The sequence below is a fragment of the Canis lupus genome, chromosome 16, assembly GCF_048164855.1.
Source record: "Canis lupus baileyi chromosome 16, mCanLup2.hap1, whole genome shotgun sequence".
Lineage (NCBI taxonomy): Eukaryota > Metazoa > Chordata > Mammalia > Carnivora > Canidae > Canis > Canis lupus.
The window spans coordinates 30573470-30583039 of record NC_132853.1 but is presented as its reverse complement, the minus strand read 5'-3'; positions in this window follow the sequence as shown (position 1 = coordinate 30583039).

Below are 9570 nucleotides of genomic sequence, written 5' to 3'. Positions count from 1 at the left end.
GGGTCCTTAAACCTGCCTATGCAGCATTATGCCCATTGTGCAGAGAAGAACACGATTTGAAGAGATTAAAAATTTTGCTTTAGAGCCTACAGTTAATAGGCTACGACTGAGCACCAGATACCTGACTCCAGCTGTTGACCACTGTGTTCTAAACTTCATGGTAGCCAAGAAATATTTCTTGAGCACATTTTGCAAGGTTATATGCTAAACAATATGGTGGAGAGAAAGCTTAATCAGACATAATGCTGATTCATAGTTGAATCTGTCATAGTTTACTAGGAAAATACTAATCTTCTACAATGCATGGTAGACAAGTAGACTCAGAGATGGAGAATTCACCTTTAAGAAGACTCTCTGGAGTGTGTGGCAGGTGAAGTGGATCTTAAAAAGGGGGAAATATGTGCTCATGTTGAGCCAAGAGGATAAGAACAAAAAGGAAAGAGGCAAGCATTCCAGGTGGGTGGTAGGCGGAACAGGGAGCAAAAATATAGAGGTGACAGAGAGAGACAAGGAATTTTTTGGAAAAGTTAAGTAGACAGTTAGATCGGGAAGAGAGGATACATGTGGAAGTAGAGAGAGAGGTAATGTTGAAAAGATACAGTGAAGGCTTAAATAGTATGAGTAATAATTATAGCTAGTATTTTCCAGGTATTTACTATGTGCCAAGCATAGTCCTTATGGCTTTAAGTCCATTAGCTCACTGAAAACTTCCAGATAGTCTGTGAGATTCATATTATCCTTACCACCTCAAGTCCCTCATTTTACAGATGGATACACTGAAGACTAGAGAAGTGGTTTGTCTAAGGTCACGTGGAGAGTAATGATGAAGTTGAGTCTCAGACCTAATTTTGTCTAATATTAAAACTGTGTTGTTATTCATGGAACTTTATGGCCCCTAGCAAACATCACTGTTGATGCCAAATGGGTTCTGCTTCAGAGCCACAGTTTTGAATGACTGGTGACATTTTCTTTTTCCTCTGATTTACACTGGTGTGATGTATATTGTCATTTCCCTGCAAACTTTCAAAGGATGGTGGGGGAAGAGTTGGTCCTCATTTCATCCCAGTGAAGAAATAAGACATAGAAATTGAATCAAATTATCCTCTTCTGAAAAGTTATTTTCCTCCAACTTAATTATATGAAGTTTAGGTCACTTTCTGCTATAAGAGAATGGACTCATTCAACCTTTGACCTACACTGGGAGAGGGATCAAGGGGATCATTCCCTCAGGCTCTGGATAATGTGCCACTTGAAGAACCTTACAAAAGGAGATACAGTGGTGGTTTTTACATTGCATTACTGATTTAGAGTAACCATACAACCTAGTTTGCTAAGAGCGGTCTCTGTCTGTGCCTGTTAACCTGGTGTAATTATTGTAACTCCATCTTTCACTTTCAAATTGTAAGAGTTTGGATGATAAACTATATATGGTCACTCTGCTGAGGGTCAAGCTAGCCAAGGAGGTTGGAACAGTTCCTAATGCCATCACTTTGGATGAGACTTCCGCTTTACAGGGTGTTGCAGCTAAGATTCCAGAGAACTAGGCTTCTCCAGTTCTAGTCCTTCACAGCCTGGGAGAATAAATGATGTCTTAGGGATATGGACTCTATTCAATAAACCAAATGACTGCTGGTGTTCTTGGCTGCTCCAGAGCCAATGATGTCAGGTGCTCTTCTTGGCATTTGAGGGGATGAACTCAGGGTGATAGAAGAGGAGAGGCTGTACTCATCCATGAAGTCAGAAGTTTTGGGAATGGGAGGATATGGTCTAAGAACTTCAGCCCCAGGAGATCCCATTGGAATCAGTCATGGCTGAATCATGGGAAAGCAAACAGATTGAGCCTGGGCATTGGAAGTGTCCTTAAAAAGTCATTTATGAAGCCGACCTTTGTCTAGGAAAGAAGGTACCTGTACTGGAAGAATTACTTATAGTCATTAAAGTTTCCTTACCAAAAATTAAAAGTTGTATAAAATACTATTTATCTTGGATAACCTCTTAACTTCACATGCTTTGATTACTGATGATTTGTAGAATGTTATTTTCTTCTGCAATTTGTTCAGAAGATATTTGTTGAGTACCTACAAGATGCTAGCCACTGGGTTCAGGGCTGAGATTGCGAGAAATAGAAACCAGAGTAACATAATGTTATTCCTGCTCATAAAGCTCACTCTCACCATCCAATCAAATGTGCCACTCAAGCAAATCTTTTTAAACGCCCAAATACAACTGAATATTGTTTGTGGAAACATTCATATATAATAAAAGCACAGAACGTGGATGGGAATGATCAACTCTTGGGTATCAGTTAAACTTTAGGAGGGTGGGAGGGAAAGAAAAGGATGGGCCTGGCTTTAGCTCTGTTGGAAGAATTTTATTTCAGAGAGAAAAAGAGAGGGAAGAGATAGAGAGAGAGAGAGAGAGAGAGAGAGTCAGTGGGCTGAAACAAAAATGGCAACATTTCAAAATCTAAATCTTAAATGTTATCAGTGATATTTACTCTCTGGACTTTCCTAAATGTTTGAAATATTTTATAGTTAAATACTTTTTTAAATTTCACAACTACTACTACAGAAAGCGAGTCTATTAAAACAGATGTCCCTTTGGGATGACAAAGACTGATCCACCAAGGAGGAGAGGAGAAGAGGGGCCAGTGAAAGGGAATGAGGCTGGGGCTTCCTGGTGTCATGATGTCTATGAAAAAATTCCCAAGTATGGTTTGACTCTTTCACTAAAAACAGTATCTATATGTAATTTGAGGATTTTTTTTTATGTGTGTGTGTGTGTGTGTGTGTGTCTAACGTAAACCTCTCCACCCACTCACACACACACCTGAACATTTTCTTTTTTTTTTTTAAACTGAGGAAGGTGCCAGGTTCTTATCTGAGTGACTCTGGTGTAGAAAGAAAAGCATAGGGATCCCTGGGTGGCGCAGCGGTTTGGCGCCTGCCTTTGGCCCAGGGCGCGATCCTGGAGATCCGGGATCGAATCCCACATCAGGCTCCCGGTGCATGGAGCCTGCTTCTCTCTCTGCCTCTCTCTCTCGCTCTCTCTCTGTGACTATCATAAATGAATAAAAAATTAAAAAAAAAAAAGAAAGAAAAGCATAATGGGTACAGGATTGACAACCCACTATGAACTCCAGTGGAAGCAGGAGTTGAGAGCCAAGGTTGACTAAAAGGATCTATCTCTTGAGAGGTTCTCTGAAAATTGAGGAGACCTTTAGAATTTCACAGGGCAGGGCATAAGAGAGAGGAGACTTAAGGCTCTCTTCTCTAAAAATGGGCAGGGAGATCTCAGAGGACTCTGGGTAAAATGAGTTCTCACACAGATGAGGTGGGAATTAGTATACCCTTCAACCACAGATTTTATAAGTGAGATTCTATGAGAAAATAAGTTTGGAAGGGGGAGGATATGTGAGGGGGATAGAAAGAAGGAAGCAAAAATACAAGTGCCTATGATAGGAACTCCTAGAGAGGCTCACAGGGATTCCTGAAGTCTCATTGAGGGACACCTGAAGGAGAAACAGGCACCCAGCCAATGCTCATTGTCCAAGAACATTCCTCGGTCCTCAGGGAACCTGTGGAACAGTAGAGGATAGGATGTTCAGTGCGTTCCATACACATGCATGAGTTCCGGGGGCGATGGCAATGCAGTGTGGCAGTGGCCTCATCCAGCTTCATCCTGCTTTCAAACTGTGGGCCACCAAGGCATCTCACAAGGAGTCCTGCTTGCAAACACACTGGCCGCTTCTGCCAGGTTGCTGACTTCCAACCACAAAATGGAGAGGGGTTCCATAGTCTCCTTAACCATGCAGGCAAGAAAGTAGTAACCTAGGAAAAGCAAAGGCTGGAGAGTCCTATTTTGCCATCTGCTGCAGTCACTGGCCAAACTTTAATCCTTTTATTTTCTAGGTCTCATATTAACCAGGGTCATGTAGCAACTTTTTTCCTAGACAGGAAGGAATTGATGCAGAGGAGATGGGGTTAGGGGTAAGGCAGGGAGTGGGGGAGGGGGAGGCAAGGGCCTGGAAGAGCGCAAAGGAGGAGAGGCAAAACAGGCTTCTTGGAAACAAAACTGCTTCCAATAAAGTACAGCTTGATGTGATAAGAGTGAAGTAATCAAAAACAGACAGCTCACATTTCCCTGGAAGCAGAGAGCCAAACAGCAACTGGATTTTGACTGTTTCCAGATCATTGTATATGTCCAACCCCTTTTCCAACCTTCTTCAAAGGCTCCCCACTGACTCTATGGCAGAGAGTGCAAAGCCTTTAACAGGGGGCCTGTCTTCCTCTACCTCCCCCAGATATTGCTCCTATCAGCACTATAATTCAAGAGTGGAAAGTCTTCTTGCTCAGCCCACCCCTCGTTCCAAACCTCCCTCACCACTCTGTGCTTCCCACAGCCACTTTCCTAAATTATCCAGTTCAGAGAGAACAGTCCACATGCTTGCCATTTGTCCTCTTGCTGTGTGGAGGGCTTGTCTGATTCTAAGAGGCAGAAGGTAAGTGGAATCTCCAATTTCACGCAGCTCACTATGAGAGGGCTTCATCTGATAGCCTTGTTCAGAGGCGTCTGTGGAGGGATTTGATGCTGGATCAAACAGCTTACTCCTCCCACCCCCTTTGTTTTGGCTGATATCCTTCTAAGCAGGATCCCCAGAGCTTTCCAAAGCTTGTACCAAAACACAGTCTGACTTCTTGCATCATCAAAAGACTGCAGTTTCTGAAACCTGGCAGGAGCACTCTGTTTTTTTGGCAGCTGGAGAGGGTAAGGAGCAGATCTCTAAGAAGAAAATGGGACCTTGATTCCAAGCTTTGAGATCAAGGGACCTGGAGGAATAGGCTCAGTGTTAACCTAGAGGTTTCCTTTAAGCCTGAGAGTGGCAGCAGGGGCAATCCCAGAGTGCAGGTAGCTGTGCAAAGGCAAGGACCGTCATTTGACACTTCAACTAAAACCTAGTTGGAGAAATGAAGAAAATAAGAAAGTCAGTTATGCAACTGTCCAGCATGTTAGCCGGAGACTGAATCTGGGCACTCGTCCTTCCATGGGCTTCCTTCTCTTGATCCAAATGGGCTCTGGGTTTCCTAGTCCTGGAAGCAACTTAGTGGAACATGATCTCTCCTTTACTTTTAATTTTCATGGAGCCCAGAACAGCAACATTGAGTTCAGATTGTAACCAGGGGCCCTAGGGTGAGCTGAGTCATGGGGTGGCTGTTTGCAAGAATTGAAGACATGATTTGTGGTCTAACAGGAGACGAAGGGCATGTTTTGTGATTTAGCATAAACTTACATGGTGTAAAGAGGACTGGCAATTAATAGTGAAAGCATGGTACAAAGTAATCAACCTGACACTTAGAGAAATTTTATACAATTCTTACCCATTAAAATTTAAGCTCTATTAGGTCAGAGATTTTTATCTGCTTTAAGTCCTATCACATCCCTAATGCCAAGAATACTGTCTAGGGATATTGAACATTATTAGATGATCAGTAAATTCTTTTGAATGAATGCATCTATTCCAGCACCAAGTCTTCTTTTATATTAAATACCTGTTAGAAATCTTAACTAAGGGACACCTGGGTGGCTCAGTGGTTGAGCGTCTGCCTTTGGCTCAGGTTCTGATCCTGGGGTCTTGCATCAGGCTCCCTGCAGGAGAGCCTATGTCCCTCTCCCTCTGCCTATGTCTCTACCTCTCTCTCTCTCTCTCTGTGTCTCTCATGAATAAACAAATAACATCTTAGAAAAAAAAGAAGAAACCTTAACCAAATTTTTTATAAATTTTACTGGAACCCTAAAGATATTACGTTTTGCTCAGTGATCCTTCTGTTGTATTTCTGTTGTTTTCCTGTATCCTCTTTCAAGGGTAAATTATGGTTTCAGTGTTTTTTTGTTTTTCAATTCTTTGAGCATCTACCTATAACCTTCTGAGGTCTGATTTGCTGCTTTGAATCTGTGACCTGAAATGGCCTATTTAGTGGGACAAAAGTACAGGCCTTGGGGATCTGGGTTTGTTTTTTTCCTTCTAACTCTCTGTATGTGTCGCTGGACAAGCTAATTAACCCCTATGGGGTTCAGCGTCCTCATCTTGAAATTAGGAATAAAAATACTTTGCTAGCTATTGTGAGAACTTAAAAAATAACTCACATTTAAGTCAGATGCTAAGGAACTCACAAGCCTATGAAAACAAAATATAATGATTTTCCATAAATATTTCTCCCATGTCCCACCCAGTACTAAATACTCAGCATCTCTTAACAAATCCTCTGCTATGACTTTGATCTTGCAAAGGTGTTTTTTCTGCTTCTACCTTGTTTGCCATGAGTGCTGCTCTCAAAATGGTACCTCAACACTGCTCTAGCCACTTAAGTGAGCTCCAGCATGTGCACCAAGGAGCTGCATCCAGATGATCCTGTTTATCAGTGGGATGCAGCCCTGCTTGGTTCTGTGCAGAAGGAAGAAGGAAGGCCTTCTCCCCAGCTGGGCAGCACCTGGGGTATAGAGCAGCCCTACCTATGTTCGGAGTCTCACAAAGGTCTCCCTGAAGCACTCAGATGGTTTCTATGCATCATTTCTTGCCTAGAGCCCTGCTGTCTGTCATAATGGAACGGCTCCATCAGTTTCTGGCCTTTTTCCACCTAACGTTGGCATTGTTACTCCTAGCCAGTGGAGCTGTGTGGAAATAGGTACCATTCTTTTTTTTTAAAAGAATTTTTAAATTTATTAATTTAAGAGAGAGAGAGTGCATGAGCAGGGAAAGAGTAGAAGGAGAGGGAGAGAGAATTCTAAGCAGACTCCCTGCTTAGCATGGAGTCTTACATAGGCTTAATCCCACAACCCTGAGATCATGACTTGAGCAGAAACCAAGAGTCAGGTACTCAACCAACTGAGCCAGCCACACGCCCAGGAATAGGTACCATTCTATCTACTCTGTACATGCCCACTCTCCTTGGCTTCTGCCTGCCTGTAATCAGACTTCTTTATTTTGAGTCTGAGCTACAAAACCCAAACTGTGACATCTTTGGGGCAGAAGGAGAGTATAGGAATGAGACAAGAATGATCAGGGATCTAAACTGAAAAGAATCATAAGAGGGGTTAAATAGTAATAACAATAAAAACTGCACATAAGGTAACTCAATCAGACAGAAGGCCAGGGAAATGTTGCTTACCCCACATTTCTATGAGCCAGGCACTCCACTCGATTGAAAGTGTGATGGCATATTAAACCTCATTGTTTCTTCTGTAACAGAGACTTCATTCTGGTGGAGGTGAAATATGTATGCAGGATTTGGGGTTGGGATTGGGAAGAAAGAAAAAAAAGAAGTAAACAAGAAGAAATACCAGCTTGATAACAGCCATTCAGAGGATTAAAGTCAAAAGATCTCATGGGGAGAAACTGCATCTACTTGAGATCAGGTTGTTAGGGAATATTTTTCTAAAGGAATGATATTTAAGGGGAAACCTGAATGATGAAAGGAGCCAGCCAGCTCAAAGGGCTGAGTCTGGAGTAAGCATGGAATGTTGGAAGAACTGAAAGGTCTGTGAGCCTGGAGTCAAATTGAGGATGGGGTTGGGGTTGCAGTGGAAATAGTTACAGATAAAGTCAGAAGATACCAATGTTAGGTCTTATAGGGCTATGCAAGCCAGTGGGAGAAGTTTCTATTTTATTCTAATTGCCATGGAGAGATTTTAGAAGAAGATTGATACGCCATGATTTACCTTTTGGATGGATCATCACTGCTACTACCTGGAGAGTGGACTATATGGGGCAAGAGTAGCTTTGGGTAGTGGTGGGAAACTGGTGAAAAGTGGTAGATTTGGTGTATCAGGAGAACAGAAAAGGCACTGTTTACTGGTAACAACTCTGGGGAGGGAGAAGTGAGAGAAGGAGGAATATCAGGAATAATTCCTAAATTTTTGATTTGATTGTTGAATGTATGGTGGTGGCATTTACAAAAGTGGGAAGTGCTGGAGGAAGAACAGATGTAGTAGTGGTGGGGCAGATGCTGAGAGCTCTGCTTTAGACCTGTAGATGTGAAAAGCTTATGTACCATCCAAGTGGATTCCCAGGTCTGGATTTGTGAGGAGAGGAAGGGCTGGATATGTTTGTTTGGGAGAAATAGGCATATATATGATGTTCACAGCTGTGGGGAGATATGTGGATAGGGAAGAGAAGGGGGTCTGACTGGTTAACTCCTGATTGTCATTCATATTTTCCTTGAATGTCTCTTTCCTCGTGGATGCCTTCCCAGTCTCTGGATTAGGTGAATCCCTGTTGTAACTACTCGCAGCCATCACATACTTCTCCTTTGTAGCACTCAAACAGTTGAAATCTAGGTGGATGATTGATAATGTGACAATTGTGTCACCCAGTGATAGCTCCCTGAGGGTAGAGACTGTGCCTGCTTTATTTGATCATGTTAAGAATGATAACCCAAACCTTAGAAATAAGGCATAAAGGATGGCCACATACTTTCAAGTACATGTAGAGAATTGTATACTAATCCTGTCCATTGAATTGCTATTTACCATTAATTAGGGTCCAGACTTTGTAAAGTTGGGACTGAACTTGGATAAACTGATATTACATAAATGATTTTGTCCAATAGAGAGAATTAGTATTATAAAGATTATGGTTTTATTATACCATAGCAATTAACTGGTTTTATAAATCCATTTAAGCAGTCTTCAGTCAGCATTTTTACTTTTTTTTTATTGTGGTATTTAAATACTTTCATAATCAAGTGCAACCATCACCACCATCCTTCTTGACAGTGTTTCTTATAAAACTGAAATTCTATACCCATTAAGTAACTCCCCATTCCTCTTCCCCAACCCCTATCAAAACAGTCTTATTTTCTGTCTCTATGAATTTTATTATTCTAAGTACCTCATATTAGTGGAATCATGTAATATTTGTCCTTTTTGTGACTGGGTTTATTTCACTTAGCATAGCATCCTCAAGGTTCATCTGTGTTGTAGCACATGTCATATTTCTTTTTTTAAGGCTGAATAATATTCCACTGTATGTATATGCTACATTTAGCTTATACTTTCATCTCTTGATAGATACTGGGTTGCTTCCTTGTCTTAGCTATTGTAAATAATACTGCTGTGAAAATTGGTGTACAAATATCTCTTCCAGACTACTTTCAGGTCTTTTAGTTATATAACCAGAAGTGGAATTACTGGAATAGAGATAAGGATAGAGATAGATGTACATACCTTTCTCTAATTTCTTTCAGCAACGTTTTATAGTTTTCATTGTACAAGTCTTCTACCACCTTGGCAAAGTTAATTCCTAAGTATTTTATTCTTTTCGATGCTATCATAAATGGAACTTCAAGTAGTTTGTTAGTGTGTGGAAATGCAACTGATTTTTGTTTGTTGACTTTGTATCCTGCTACTTTGCTGAACTCATTTACCAGTTCTAATAGCTTTTTGTGTTTGTATAGAATCTGTAGGGCTTTTTACACATAAGAACATATTATCTGAAAACAAATAATTTTATTTCTTTCTTTCCAATTTGGATGTGTTTTATTTCTTTTTCTTGCCTAATTGCTCTGGCAAGTA